The sequence below is a fragment of the Panicum hallii genome, chromosome 3 (assembly GCF_002211085.1).
Source record: "Panicum hallii strain FIL2 chromosome 3, PHallii_v3.1, whole genome shotgun sequence".
Classification (NCBI taxonomy): domain Eukaryota; kingdom Viridiplantae; phylum Streptophyta; class Magnoliopsida; order Poales; family Poaceae; genus Panicum; species Panicum hallii.
The window spans coordinates 56,111,337-56,126,884 of NC_038044.1; the positions used below are offsets into that span (position 1 = coordinate 56,111,337).

Genomic DNA, 15,548 nt, shown 5'->3' on the forward strand with positions numbered 1-15,548 from the left:
CGGGGAGCAGGGACGCGTGGGCGCGTGCGCGGCGGCTCGGGCGGAGTGTGGCAGCGGCGGGCGGCGCGGCGTCGCGGCGCCGGGCGCGCGCGCGTGCGCGCACGGCACGCGTGGCGCGGGCCAGGGGGCGGGGTGCGGGTACGGCGCGGCCGGGCAGGAGCTCGCGCGCGGCCACGCGGGGCACGCGGGGCGAGCGCGTGCGCGGCACGGCAGCGCGCGGCGTGGGGTGCTCGGGAGCAGAGGCAGGGAAAGAGAGGAGGGAAAAGGAGGAAGGGAGGAAAAAGAGGAAAAGGAAAAAGGGAAGAAAGGAAAGGAAAGAAAGAAAGAGAGAGAGAGATTGGAAAAAGAAAAGAAAAGGAAAAAAATGGGAGGGAGAAGAAGGAAAAGGAGAGAGAGAGAGGGAAGGGATGCGTCGGCGCCGGTCGCGGCGGCGACCGCGGCCGGTCGGCCACGCGCGCGCGGGGATTCGCGCGCGGCACGAGGAGCGCCGGCGCTAATTGCGGCAGCGGTCGCGGCCGGTCGGCCACGCGCGCGGTATTCGCGCGAAGGGAGTCGCGTCTGCGTTAGTTATAGCGGACGGTCGCGAGCGATGCGGAACAGCGATCCGGTTAGGGTTAGGGTTTTGACGTCGAACCGAATTACTCAAGCGCATGATTTTATTAAGTAAATTTTCAGGGCGTCACACCCGCACTCATACACATGGATGCCTGGGTCACACCTCTGCCGTGGACCTGGTGTTGACATAGTTGACCCACAAGCCTGGCACGTGGACCGGCAGGTCCATGTCGCTACACGTGGCAACTACGTAGACACGCTGGACCCTCTATCATCACATGTGGCCTATGGGTACCAACGCTACATGTGGGTCACCGGTTCTATGACGAGTCGCGGTCATCACAGATATGAGGAGTTGATGGCATACTATTTTTGTGACGATACGAGATGTTGTTCTATGACACGCGTTTAACTTTCATCATAGTTCCGTAGGGGCTGAGGGTTGCCGCCGATGAACTATGACGAAACTGGAATTTTTGTCATAGATGTGGTCTGTTCAATCAAAAGTTGCAAGTGTAAAGTATGTTCTAATTCTACCCCCCCTCCCCTCATATTTGTGTGGCACCAGGGCTCTACGGTCGGGAAAACAGCAGGAGCTCCATTGAACTACCATTGGGAGCCAATAGAGAGGCGCCACGTGCAAGGATTAAGTCGGTGGCGCTAAGGCTGGTTCAGCCGAACCACCTGGTTCGGCCGAACTAGGTTGGGCACCAACCAACCTCAGCTTCACGCAGGAGGCTGGCATGTGGGCCCTCTGGTCCCTGGTAAGTGACTTGGCACTTTCTTAGGTTGGTTTCCTGCGCTGTTGGGCCCTTTGATATGTGTGAGACTGAATGGTGCATTCTGATTGGTCAGAGCTGCTTAGCCTTGGATTGAGAGTGTGTTTAGGCTGTCATGTGGGTCCTTCAATCCTTGTGCTTGCTTGTGATTGGTCGGTGTTTTGTGCCTTGGATTCAAAGGTGTATTTCCCTCCATTTTTGCTAAAATTCCTACATAGCACTACTTTCCAGGGGATGTGGAATTCGTTAGATAATGAACCTATGCTAATGTTATCCCACTGATTTTATATGTATTATGCAGGAATTGACGCTCTAAAAATGGTCCGTAACGAGCGTCAACAAGCTCCCTAGCACTTAGTCTTTGCTCATCCTCGAATAAAAGGATAGGATTAAGGTGGAACACCACTTCCTTTTGATATGATACCTGCATACAGGTTATTCCAAACTTCACCTTTATCTGCGAATTTTGATGTGTCTACCATAATAGTTTGGGTAGTTGAAGAGTGTAATGGTATTGACTTTAGTCTCCTCACTTTTTTGCTGCATTACTGGGTGTTTGAAAGATTTTTTGAAAAACATAACCATAGCTTTACTCCTCCATATGATCTCTCGAGTCACTCAGTGTGTATGTATCATTACCCAGGCATTGCCTCTTTTCATCCTACTTCTAAAGATAGCTCATGTGGAGCTCATGGTAGGAGATTTGGAAGCATGCATTGTTTCACATATTGCAAAATCAAAGAATGAATCCATGGAGATGACACATCATACGAGTTGATCAAGATTGCGCAAGTGTATGAAAAGTGGATGATAAAAATAAAAAAACTCCTTTTATGAAATCCTCTCTCCTTTATTTGAAAGATATGCAGACATGGCTATATATCTTTTTTATTTTCTCTGTTTTTTTGTTTCTTCTTTTTTTTCTTTACCATGCTTTTGAGCATGTTTTTTTTCATATAGCCCACGTCTCTTTGCCAGAAATATTGGGGAGAGAGAGATCATTACACGTAGAGTTCTATTTTATGGATAGATGGGATGGCTAACTTCCAGTGTAGAAGTTTAGCCTATGGAGTATACGTGATCTTGACCAAGCAAGTATGAAAAGTATCCCACTAGGGTCACAACATTTGATGAAGCTCAATGCAATAACAAGACACATATGTATATGATTTTGTCCATGATGATCGACATATGGCTTTAGTAGGACAAACATGGGGAGTTTGTAAATCTATGGAGGGCTCTCTTTTTGATAAAATTTCCCAGACGTATAACAGAGAATGCAAAAATTCTTTCATCAAATCATATCTCACTTTTCAACATATTAACGATTATGGGTTCCCTAGGATATGATTCACAAGTTCAAGTTTAGCAAGTAATAAAATATAAGTATGTGATCAAAGAGCACAATTGAGTTTAATTTTAGTGATTAACAACGACTTTCATTTAAACTCATGGAGTAGGAAGATTTGAGGGGTAAAGTGTACAAACCGCCGCGATGGAGTCTAGGCCTTTTGCGTGCTGGTTCTTTCGGTCTTGTGCACATGTCGGTGGGTGATCTCGAGCGTATGTGCATCAGAACTCTGAGATATCTTCCCCACACTTGTTCTTATACTTGGTGCTTTATTCAAAAACAAAAAAGTGGAAACAAAAGGGACTCTACTGATTCGAGAACCAGGCCTTACTTTATTCGAACTCAAATATTTTTGGATTTTTTTTAAAAAAATATTTTATTTTCACCCTGAGACTTACTCAAACAAGGCTGAATTAAAATTGCATCAACATAAGTGAAAAAGGATATACTTACGATGGACCCTTGAATGGTGATACGTACCTCCTTCGTATATTGCGCAACATGAATCCAATGCCTTGGCTTACCTTTCCATTTGAATTCAGCTCAACGACTCACCTGTTTGGATTCTTTTGAAGATTTTTCTGCAGGTTCGTCCACATATACAACCAAGATCTACACAAGCATTGACTCTAAGGATCATTAATCAAACTTGACATCATGTCTAGTTTAATTAAAGAAGACTTTTTAACCTAAGCATCATGCTTAATTTAGAAAGTGTATGAATGCATTTTGCATCACACATTCAAACCATAGCATATGAGAATAGATAAAGGGAGCATGAAAGCATGATCAAGCTATATTCAAAAAGAGATAAACATGGGTATAGGATTGGTGAACCTCGAGCTACCTCCCGGGAGGGCTTTGTTTAAAGTCAAAAGTAGGACATACCTGAGGGTACTTACCATGGCGTTTTGTTGATGAAGAACTAAGAATTGCCACCGTGGTAACTCCTCTCTTTTTTAGTTGGGCAAGGTGTAAGAACTAACACCATCTCCAAACCAAGATAAGAAATGGTACGGAAGGAACTTACTTGGGGTACTCGCATACCTCCCCCACACTTGGAGTTTGCATTATTGGGCAACACAATTTTCAAGTCTGTAGAGTTCAAGTTTCCTTTCATAATCGTTCCCTCACCAAGAATTACCATGGTGTTGTGGTCGGTATAGTCATCATGTTCTTAGGCATCACCTGTCCATTGTTCTTTTCAATCTTCACCTGAAATGGTTAGTGACCAAAAATACCCAAAGCAGAGTTTATCCTAAAGACATGATCTTGTTTTTATTAAAAAAGGAAAATGATGATCTGGGCTATCTCCCGACGGTGCTTTGTTTATGGTCAGAAGCTTGACCATGAGAATGTCCTCTTGCAGCTAAAATTGGTGATGTGTTCCCCTCTCACCACCAATTTTGATGTATTATTGAAAGCTTTAGCTGCAAGGTTAGTCCCACAGTGCGTCCACGAAATTTGCAAAATTTATGATAGACAAAGGCATCTACAACCAACCTCCTAAATATTTTGCAAATGAGGATCTTAAGGTGGTTGTGATCCTTGTATGTGCTCGTGGTGCAAAGTGTGGCTGACTCTGGAGAGCCATTGAATGGGCATGGTTTTTGTGATATTTCAAGAATGAAGCCACCATGCTCATTTATGAAATCCTTTCCTTCGGGACCCAGAGTTGGTGCCTCACAAAATTTCATGGCCCATGGATTCTCCATCTCAAGAGATTCATCGTGAGAGATCATGGCTGGATCTCGATCATGGTCGAGAACAACGTACTCCGAGCCAGCGGGAAGAGGCTTAAACTCGATTGAGGGGGATGATGGTCGTTCTGTGAGAGAATGAGAATCTTCTCCTGAATCATCCTCCTTGAAGTGTTCAGCATCTTTCTTTAGGATGGATTCAGGAGGATCAGAAGAATAAATGGCCATCACTTCCTCGATCGGTGCACACTTAGGGATGGATTCTGTCAAAGGATTGGTTGTCCGAAAGATCGGGACAGAAGAATCCTTCCCTAGTTTGATATTGAGGTTGCCCTATCTTGGCACGTCTAGGAAGAGCATTTCTATGGGATGACCAATCAAAAGGTCGAAATCAGGGACTTTGAAGACATAGAAGTCTAGGGAAGCATCAACATCCTTGTGTCGTATTGACACATTCTATAGAATCCCATAGCCTTCTACAAGAGATCCAGAGGAACTCTTGAAAATTTCGCTAGTCGGTGCTAGGGTCTCATTGCCTGGGAAGGTCAACACAGCAAAATTGGACAGTATGATAGCACCGACCGTGGGATTGTACAAAGCATTCACCACGGTTCCTTGTATTTGGCATTGAATAGTCGAGGATGGGGAACTGATCCGAAATGCATCAGGGGATAGCTCCACATCCCTTGACTGTCCATCGCCCTTGATAACGGTGGACTCCTTGAGAGCTTCAGAAGAAGTGACCAGAACCGGTGGTCTCTTTATGGAGAAATAGTTCGAGGTGTTTTCGTAATCTTCAAAGATAACTTCCTCAAAACTAAAGAGAAACTCCAAAGGTTTAATCTCTTTTTCCTTCGGTGTTCTAGGTTCTGGTTCAAGAGAGGATGAGATGTCTATGGATTTGGATTTGGCTGCTAAAATCTCCTCATGGTGTACCTCGGATTCTACCCGAGGAGGCTCATGCTGGCAGACAAAGGAGGTATTCCCATGATCTTGTCGAGAATTTTCCTTCCTTCAGCTGGAGTCTTGTGCATGAACGAACCTCCGGCGGTGACATCGAGGTATTGTGCATTTTCCTTGCTAAGACCCATGTAAACGTGTTGAAGTAACAAGTGGTCGAGTAAAGACAAGTCAGGATCGGATTGAGCTAAAAAGGACAATCTGGCCCAAGCTGCACTGATAGATTCCTTCTCATCCTGACAGAAGGTTAGAATTTCTACTCGCAAGGTGCAGATACAGGAGAGTGGAAAGAATGCAAGACAGAATCAATCTCGAAGATCATCCCAATCCCCGTTTGCACTTCTTACATTGGATGTGTACCATTGCTTCGCCAACTCTATGAGAGAAGGGGAATAATTTCCACTTGAGAGTTTCATGTGTCATGCCTGAAATTTTCAGACACGAGCACACTTGCTCGTCGCGTAGATGATGGTAAGGATTTTCATTATCCCATCCTGAGAAGGAATGTTCCTCAACCAAGGCTATGTAGCCGGGAGTGAGTTCGTAGCCAAATGAAAGAATTGGATCAGAAGAAGGTGGTGGCTCACAAAACTCACCCTTAGGTGTGGAGAGCTGTTAAAAGGATGGCTACTCCATGGATAGAGCGGGGTAGGGGCAGAATCAAGGGAAAAAAAAAGATACGATGGCAAACCTAGATCCGAAGAGAATATAGCAACCGTTCCCTGGCAACGGCGCCAGAAAGCTTGTTGGGTATTTTTAACATCGCAGATAAATCCGCAAGCACACGGAATACCGTTGTAGCTTTCACCCAAGAGTATTCTAGGGTATCGTATCCACTGAGGAATGTGTGTACACTCTCTTAGGTTCAGGTGCGTCCATGGACACCACAATGGCTAGAGGCAAGGAACGGAGAGGATTCTTAAGGCTAAGAATCAAAGGTAAGGTAGAACTATTCTAGTTGTTTACTTCAGGCTACTCCGCCTGGATAAAACCGAGACGCTCCAGTAATACGGCACTGGGATATACCCGAACGGGGAGGGTTATGCTAAGTATACCGGACTGTCACCACCTGTCACCTACCTCATCAAACCGTGGAATATACCACAACCAATATGCAAAGTCTAGCCTAGACACCACGTCTACGCTGTCATCTACTAACTCTAGCCTCGGCCAAAAACATCCGCCTCTATCAGGAGTCTTAGAGTAGAGCACCCACTAAGCTAGTAAACTATCGATCCAGTAAACAACTAAAGAGCTAGAACTACTACTTAACTATGAAACTAAAGCACTAAGAAACTAAAGCACTAAGGAAGTCACAAACACTTACTTTTATTTATAAGCATCCGTTGAGGTACAAGCTGGAGGAGAGTGGCGACAACCCCGGCACTTCCCCTACTTCCCCTCACTCTCCTCCTATCTTCTAAGACCGCCTAGGCAGCCGCTACACCTCTAGAGAGAGATTAGAGCTCGGAATGGGAGAGGAGAAAGCAAAAGTTGCAAGTGTGAAGTGTGTTCTAATTCTACGCCCCTCCCCTCTTGTTTATAGGTGAGGCACCAGGGGTCTACCGCCGGAAAAACAGCAGGAGCTACATTGAACCGCCATTGGGAGCCAATAGAGAGGCACCATGTGCAAGGATTAATTCGGTGGTGCCAAGGCTGGTACGGATGAACCACCTGGTACGGCCGAACCAGGTTGGGCACCAACCGACCTTAGCTTCACGCAGGAGGTTGGCAGGTGGGCCCTCTGATCCTTGACAAGTGACCTGGCACTTTCTTGGGTCGGTTTCCTGCGCTATTGGCCCTTTGATCCGTGTGAGCCTGAACGGTGCGTTCTAATTGGTCAGAGCTTCTTAGCCTTGGATTGAGAGTGTGTTTAGCCTATCATATGGGTCCTTCAATCCTTGTGCTTGCTTGTGATTAGTCGGTGTTTTGTGCCTTGGATTGAAATACGTGTTTTTCCTTCATTTCTGCTCAAATTCCTGCATAGCATTATTTTCTAAAGGATATGTGGAATTCACTGTATAGTAGACCTATGCTAATATTATCCCATTGATTTTATATGTATTATGTAGGAATTGACGCTCTAAGAACGGTGAGCAGCAATCATAACACCCATGTGACCCAAAAATTCGAGCGGGCGTGAACCCCCCCCCCCCCCCCACCAACACACACACACACAATCGCGTGTCACATAGGGTGAGTGCTGGGCCTCGCGTCGTCCTCCCATCGTGCGGAGTGGAGCGCTCCATCGGCCAGACCCTCCGCCGTGCCCTAGCTGCGGGTGGATCAAGCCGGCGGAGTGCCTCTGCAGTGCCGCCACCGCACCGGGGACGCTCGAGGCTGGGGCCGTTTCTCGGGCCGCTCGCTCCCCCGCCGCCGCTGCTATCCTTGTCTCCATCCTTTACCCTCACCACGCCCGTCCTCTACCTCTGGCCTCCTCCTTTTCTCCGTCCAGCCTCGCCGCCGTCGTCACGATGCACCACCCTACCGTCCAGCCACGCAGCCGTGGTCGTGCCGTCCCGACCCCCCCGCGCCCTCGCTGTAGCGTCGACCCGCAGCGTTGTCGCGCCGCCGTGTGCATCCTGACCACTGCCGTCGAGTCTCCACTGCCGTCCTTCATCACAAGGTAACGCATCGTTTTTATCTTCAAATGCCATTGCTGTCGACCACAATTGCTCGATCTGAGTTCGGAGTGGATTTCTTCCCCTTCCTAATCAATTGATTTGGGGGCAGACGACCTCCACCACAAGGCGGCGGCAGCAGGTTTGTTTATTCCCTCTCCCTTTTGCTTCCTATCCCAAACCTGATTTCTGATCTAGATCTCTCCCCCTTCATGTTATCGCTTGGTTTACGGTAGCCTGGAATCCTGAAGGTTCGTGGCATACTTGAAAAAACGATCTGGTTACATACTTGAAAAAATGACAAATACTGAATAGTGAATATACATGATCCCAATTAGGAATGAGTTAAGAAATTTTGTCTCTCACAATGATTCCCCAATTGGGTTCTCAAGCAGATAAGTTGCTTCTTTACTTTTTTAAAATAAGCAATGCATTTTAGAAATATAGAAAAGGTGCATTTTAGTACATTTTAGTACGTTTTAATCTAGGTTGTGACCATGATCCGATTCAGGGTCCAAATATGCTCTAGACGATTACATACGCAGTCTATTTACGTATTCAAGCTTCTTCTAGATTCCATATTTCTCAGTAATTTTATTTGTCTATCACAAGCAGGATCATATCCAGAACTACAATAGCTCTATGCCTAGTTCAACAATGCTACGTGTAATCAGGTAAATAGTTTTAGTCAGTCTATAATTTTGTTGTCAATGGAGTTATATGCAGTTCAATCTTTTATGCAGAAAAAATTGCATGCTCCGTTGTTTACTACTTAATTAATGCTAACCTTGCTGCATTGCAAATCTGAAGGAATATCGCTCACTATTTTTCCCTCTATTTGATTTAGATCCCAATCTATGTTTTGGGCCATGTGAGCTGCTGGTCTCACGGTCCATCGATTTCACCAGAGGCGGCACCCTCTCTCATGGATAAGTGCTCTAACCTCAAGTGCTAAATTCCTCTGATTCTACGTCACAACTGTTTCTTAGGGTCGGTTGATGATAGTTCACTGAAATTGGGATTTATATACTTGAAATTGGCATGTAAGGCAACTATTCTAGCTAGTTGCGTGCATTTTTGGAGTTCAGAAATATATCTGCTACTACATACTATGCAAATAGCCAAACAAAATATCACACCTGCGCTTTACCAGTAGCATTAAGAGTGGTATTTAGGAAGACTAGCAGTAGGCTAGTAGCAGTAGCGTAAAGTAGAAGTAGCAGACTACAAACTAGTAGTAGCTGGCATCATATTGTATGAATTTGCTATTGTTTTGAGCATGAGTATCTAGTGCTACTGGTCTGAACATAGATATGGCACGCGCTGAAAGTTCTCTATAGATTGCAATTTAAACTTTCACTATCATTTCCAGCCATTTTTAATAATAGTGGACAACGTATATGGTTATCATCTGATACCTTTAACATGGTCACTTCGTCAGGTACAGGAATACCACTACTAGAAAACGGTCTATCGGTACCAGCACGTTAGTGCCGGTCAAGAACGAGCCGGCACTAACGTGCCTCAACAGTGTAAGGCGGGCACGTTAGTGCCGGCTAGAATTACCAGCCGGCACTAACGTGCCATCCCCCAACTCGCAGACAGCTGCCACAACGGTCAACACGCACGTTAGTGCCGGTCCGCATTTCTAGCCGGCACTAACCTGGTCAATTACAAGTTAGTGCCGGCTGTCTGCTCTACCCGGCACTAAACGTACACATTTAGTGCCGGCTAAAGCCACTAGCCGGCACTAACTTGCCCCGTATATACCGGCCACTCCAAACCCCCAGCCCTCCATTTCATTTGGCACTCCTTCTTCCCGAGCATTCAACCGAGCTCTTCTCACTCCCATGGCGTGTTACAGGGGAGGTGCTGCCCATTTTTCTCCAAATTTGTGAGGATTTCACCCATCCAAGTGCACCAAAGGTTAGTATCTTCTTCCACTCTTCTTTCACGGTGTTTATTCTTTGTTTCATGCTTTCTAGATAAAGAAAATAGTGATTTTAAGGTTGAGGAAAAATGAGCATCATTTTCCGATTTGTTCATTAATTTGAGCAAAATAGAATCAATTTGTTACTTTTTAGAGAAGGTTTTCTAGATAGTTTGACTATGACACATTTAGAGTAATTTATTTGAATTATTTCACGGGGGCATGTGTATATGTTACTATGCAAAATTTTAGAGATTTTAAGGATGAGGGACAATGAGCTAATTATTGATAAATTTCCTGCTATAGCGATAAATTTGGCTTATTTAGGTAATGAGCTAATTATTGAAATAATGGATCTGATTACACCGAAAATACGATTTTGTTAAAGAAACACTATATATCTAACTAGTGAAACAGAACAAAGCCACTCAAGAAAACTCAAAATAAAAGGACAGAACATACTTTGGGATTTGGATCATCAGCATCACATAAAGCACCAGCTAGAGTAGTATAGTTATCAGCTTCTATATGCTCCCAATTGTCACCATACACTGTCAGTAGCTTCTTCAATTTTCGCACAACAGTTTCCTTTGGAAAACCCATACTGGTCATGGATCTGACCGCATCATTAAATCTTTCCTCCAAAGCGTTTGGAGCTGCCATCCTACTAGCAATGAAGTAAGCATCAAACATGATATAAATACATATTAAAAAGGAAATGATTCACGGCATGAAAAATATTAAGGTTTGCAATGCAAGATAGGCTGCAATTGTTAACAAGCTGGCAAGATATAAGCTATAAGCAACTTATATTATCTTGAACTAAGCATGCTTCATTTGGTACAGTGAACCATAATTTGTGGCATTAGATCTTTATAAGAGAGGCTAGAACAAGACTTAAAGATGGAAGAGACAATTCATTTTTGCTGAATTTGATACTGGCAAAATACCCGTTCTTATATAACTCGTGGACTGGAGTGGACTAATAGGAAACAAATGTTGTCTATGGAAGCTAATTGGTATATCCCATATAAATCATTATCTCAGGGAACTAACTAAGATTATAAGAATGGAACAAAACAATTGACTGACCAGATGAATCTTTCCAAAACCTGGCTGTGGGGAAGTTTTAGATATGTACAAATCATGGTACCACATGCATGATATTGTACAGTAACATTCTTGTGTAGATGTTGCCTCCAAATGCCATATGCAGTAAAATCAAAATTATTATTTCAAAACGTTTATACTATCTATGGTGATTTCTCAATTTTAACCACACTGCAGTTCTTGTTCCTACTAAACACTAATGTTATGAAAAAGAAACAAAACCATGTATACCATCTCTTATCAAGTATGAAGAAATACCTTTTCCTTTAATTCATGAAAACATGACAAATAGACTTGTTGTTGTGGGGTTCATGGCCACAATACGAAACAAATCAGGGCACCCACTAGTTATTACATGCACAAGCCCAACAAACTGAAATCAATCCCGACAAAGCAAATGCACCACAGCAAGATGTAGAAAAAGGGGGTCGTGATCTATTGGACAACCCGCACACAATAAATGCACAAGCCATATAATAATCTCTAGAAAAATTTCTGCAAATTATAAATATCCTGATGTATGTATAATTCGAAGCTTTGCAAATAAATCTTGAGTAAAACTACAGAGGCAATTCACTGTATAAATTTTTTAAGAATCATCAAAATCCTTCCCAAAACCATATTTAGAGGTTTCGAAAATGACATCCAAAAACATATAGAATAGGTGATCTTACATAAGCTTGCAAAATTTTAAAATTGAGTTCAACCTCATGGGATATGAAGTTGACAGATAGCAATATGTATCTATTTCATCACTACTCATGTAGCCATCTGCTGATTTTCATATCTCAAAAATGAGATTGAGTTTGATCATAAAATTTTGCAAGCTCCTATTGTATATGTCTGATTTTTTTTAGAATTTCCAAACCTTGGATATGCCTCTGGAGAGTTTCTCACAGTTTCACTCTCAAAGCTACTCCCTCCGTTCCGTTTTAAATTATCAATCGTTTAGACTTTTCTAAATTCATAGTACAGATGAGCATGATTTTTTTTAATTTGTACAGATGGACCGGCAATGGATGCACGGAAGCCGGAGCACCTCAGCGTGTATTCAGGGTTTAGATTCTTTTCTCAAGGCAGCAATGGCCAATAGGTCGCCAAAGGGTTTAATGTGTTGCCCATGCAGTGTTTGCGAAAATAAAAAGGAATTCCGGAAAAGAGAAACTCTATGGAATCACCTGGCCTTGAATGGTTTCATGAGTAACTATAGCCTTTGGACTAAGCACGGCGAAGTTGGAGTTATGATGGAAGATAATGAAGAAGATGACGATGGTGATAACAATCTTCCAGATTGGGCATGGGTTCATGAAGCAGGTGGCTTTCAAGATGAACCAATGGACGAGGGTGAAGCAAATGTTGCACAAGAGGAGCCACCTGACGAGCTAGGTCAGGCGTTGCTTGATGCACAGAAAGACAGTGACACTGTGAAGGAGGCATTAAAGTTTGAGAAGATGTTGGAGGATCACAAAAGGCCGTTGTTCCCTAATTGCAAACCGGAGCAGAAGAAGTTGGGTACCACGCTAGAGATGCTGAAATGGAAGGCAACTAATGGTGTCACCGATAAGGGATTTGGTGAGCTATTAAAGATTGTAAAGAACATGCTTCCTGAGGGTAATGAACTGCCGTCAACAACATACGAAGCTAAAAAGATGCTTTGCCCTCTTGGATTGGACGTGCAGAAGATTCACGCATGTCCTAACGACTGCATCCTGTATCGCGGCGAATACGAGAACTTGGAAGCTTGTCCTGTTTGTAGCGCATTGCGGTATAAGATCAGGCGAGATGATCCAGGTGATGTTGATGGGGAGCCGGTAAAGAAGAGAGTTCCCGCAAAGTTGGTGTGGTACTTCCCTATAATACCACGTCTGAAGCACTTTTTCAAAAACAAGGACAACGCTAAGTTGATACGGTGGCACAAAGAAGACCGTAAGGAGGATCACATGATCAGACACCCAGCAGATGGGTCCCAGTGGAGAAACCTTAACCGAGAGTATCCTCAATTTGACAACGACCCAAGGAATATAAGATTTGCTCTAAGTGCGGATGGAATGAATCCGTACGGTGAGTTTGGCAGCGCTCATAGTACATGGCCCGTAACCCTATGTATGTTCAACCTTCCTCCTTGGTTATGCCTGAAGCGTAAGTTCATCATGATGCCGGTGCTTATAGAAGGGCCAAAAGAACCTGGCAACGATATTGATGTGTTCCTGCAACCCTTGATGTATGATCTCTTACTGCTCTGGAAAGATGAAGGTGTACATGTGTGGGATGAGTATAAACAGGAGTCTTTCAACCTCCGAGCTTTGCTTTTTGTATGCATCAATGATTGGCCTGCACTTGCAAAACTTTCGGGACAGTCGAACGTGGGATACATGGCCTGCACCCACTGTTATGATGAAACCGATAGCATTTATTTGAAACACTGTAAGAAGTGCGTATACATGGGCCATCGCCAATTCCTTCCTACCGATCACCCCCTAAGAACCGAAGGGAAGCATTTCAAAGGAGAGCCCGAAACTCGTCGTAAGCCTCTGTTCCGTAATGGAAAGCGTGTGTTCTCGATGATCAAGGATGTGAAGGTAGTATTTGGAAAGGGTCCCGGTAGCCAACCTGTTCCGAAGGATGACCAGGGACATGTTCCAATGTGGAAGAAGAAGTCTATATTGTGGAACCTACCTTATTGGCAAGTCTTACAGGTTCGCAACGCAATTGATGTGATGCATCTGTCAAAGAATCTTTGCGTCAACCTACTAGGCTTTCTGGGAGTGTATGGTAAGTCAAAAGACACATTGGAAGCAAGGCGCGACATGTGGATGCTAGCTGGACGACAAGGCTTGCAACCCGAGAAGAGAGACAAAGGACGCCACTATTTAAAACCTGCCAGCTATAATCTGAGTAAAGAGGAGAAGGAAAGCATGTTCGATTGCTTGAACAGTATCTAGGTCCCGTCTGGGTACTCCTCAAATATACAGGGCATAATAAATGTGAAAGAGAAGAAAATCCAAAACTTGAAGTCCCATGACTGCCATGTTCTGATGACACAATTACTTCCGATTATACTGAGGGGTGTTCTACCGGAAAATGTGAGATTGGCAGTTGTAAAGCTTTGTGCATTCATGAATGAAATTTCACAGAAAGCAATTAATCCAAATAATCTAATAAAGCTGTAGAAAGACATTGTCGAATGTCTCGTCAGCTTTGAGATGGTCTTCCCACCTTCCTTCTTCAATATTATGACACACCTTCTAGTTCATATTGTGACAGAAATAACTATTCTGGGTCCTGTTTTTCTACACAATATGTTCCCTTTCGAGAGGTTCATGGCAGTATTGAAGAAGTACGTGCGTAAACGTTCTCGCCCAGAAGGATGCATTGCTAAGGGCTATGGAACTGAGGAGGTCATTGAGTTTTGCGTTGACTATCTTCCTGATCTCAATCCGATTGGGCTCCCCGTGTCACACCATGAGGGGCGACTAAAGGGAAAAGGCACACTAGGAAAGAAATGTAATGTGCACATCCCTTGTAGTGAATTCAGCCAAGCAAACTTCACGGTTCTTCAGAATTCATCCAAGGTGGCTCCATATATTGATGAGCACATGAATATTATACAGTCTGAAAATCCAGAAAAGAATCTTTCTTGGATTACACGCCAACATATAAAAACTTTTGACGGCTGGTTCAGACGAAAATTATTGGGCAACAACACAGTTGATCAAGAACTTCAATGGCTGGCTAGGGGACCATCAATCACTGTCCAGCAATACCAAGGGTACGAAATCAATGGGTATACATTTTATACGAGAGCTCAAGACAAAAAAAGCACCAACCAAAACAGTGGTGTCCGTATGTGTATAGTAAATAGTAATGGAGAAAAGAACAACTACTATGGTGTCATAGAGGAGATATGGGAACTTGAATATGGACCCATAGTAGTCCCTTTATTTCGTTGCGAATGGGTGGCTGGAGGAGGCGTAACGAAGGACCGGTATGGGATGACCATAGTTGACTTTAAAAAGATTGGATATAAAGATGAACCATTTGTTCTAGCCAAGGATGTGACACAAGTGTTCTATGTGAAGGACATGTCGAGCAAACCGAAGAAGAAGTCAGATAAGACGTCTGAAGCAGACAAGGCTGGAAATGAGCCGAAACGGCACATAGTTCTGCCAGGAAAAAGAAAAGTTGTTGGAGTTGAGCATATTTCGGACAATTCGGAAGATTATGACCAGATTGATGACCTTCCTCCATTCTCAGTTGACGTTGACCCTAGCATCCTCTTATCCAAAGAGGACACACCTTACTTACGCTGTGATCACGCTCAAGGCACTTTCGTCAAAAGGAAGATTATCAATGTTCCAGTAGATAATGATAATAAGTAGTAGTTTTATATAAATTATGTATTGAATTCTCTCAATCAGTGATGTAATGTAACGCACCGCATCGTATTTATCTCAATTCTTGATACTATTTCTCCAATTATGACATAATATCATCTTCAGATTATATTATATTTTTGCATGGTATAAATATTATTTACATTCA

At 43.7% G+C, this 15,548-nt stretch overlaps 1 pseudogene; it reads left to right on the forward strand.

The window, feature by feature from the left end:
- Positions 1 to 12,115: 12,115 nt before the first annotated feature.
- LOC112884520 lies at positions 12,116 to 15,343 on the forward strand (annotated as a pseudogene).
- Positions 15,344 to 15,548: the final 205 nt, after the last annotated feature.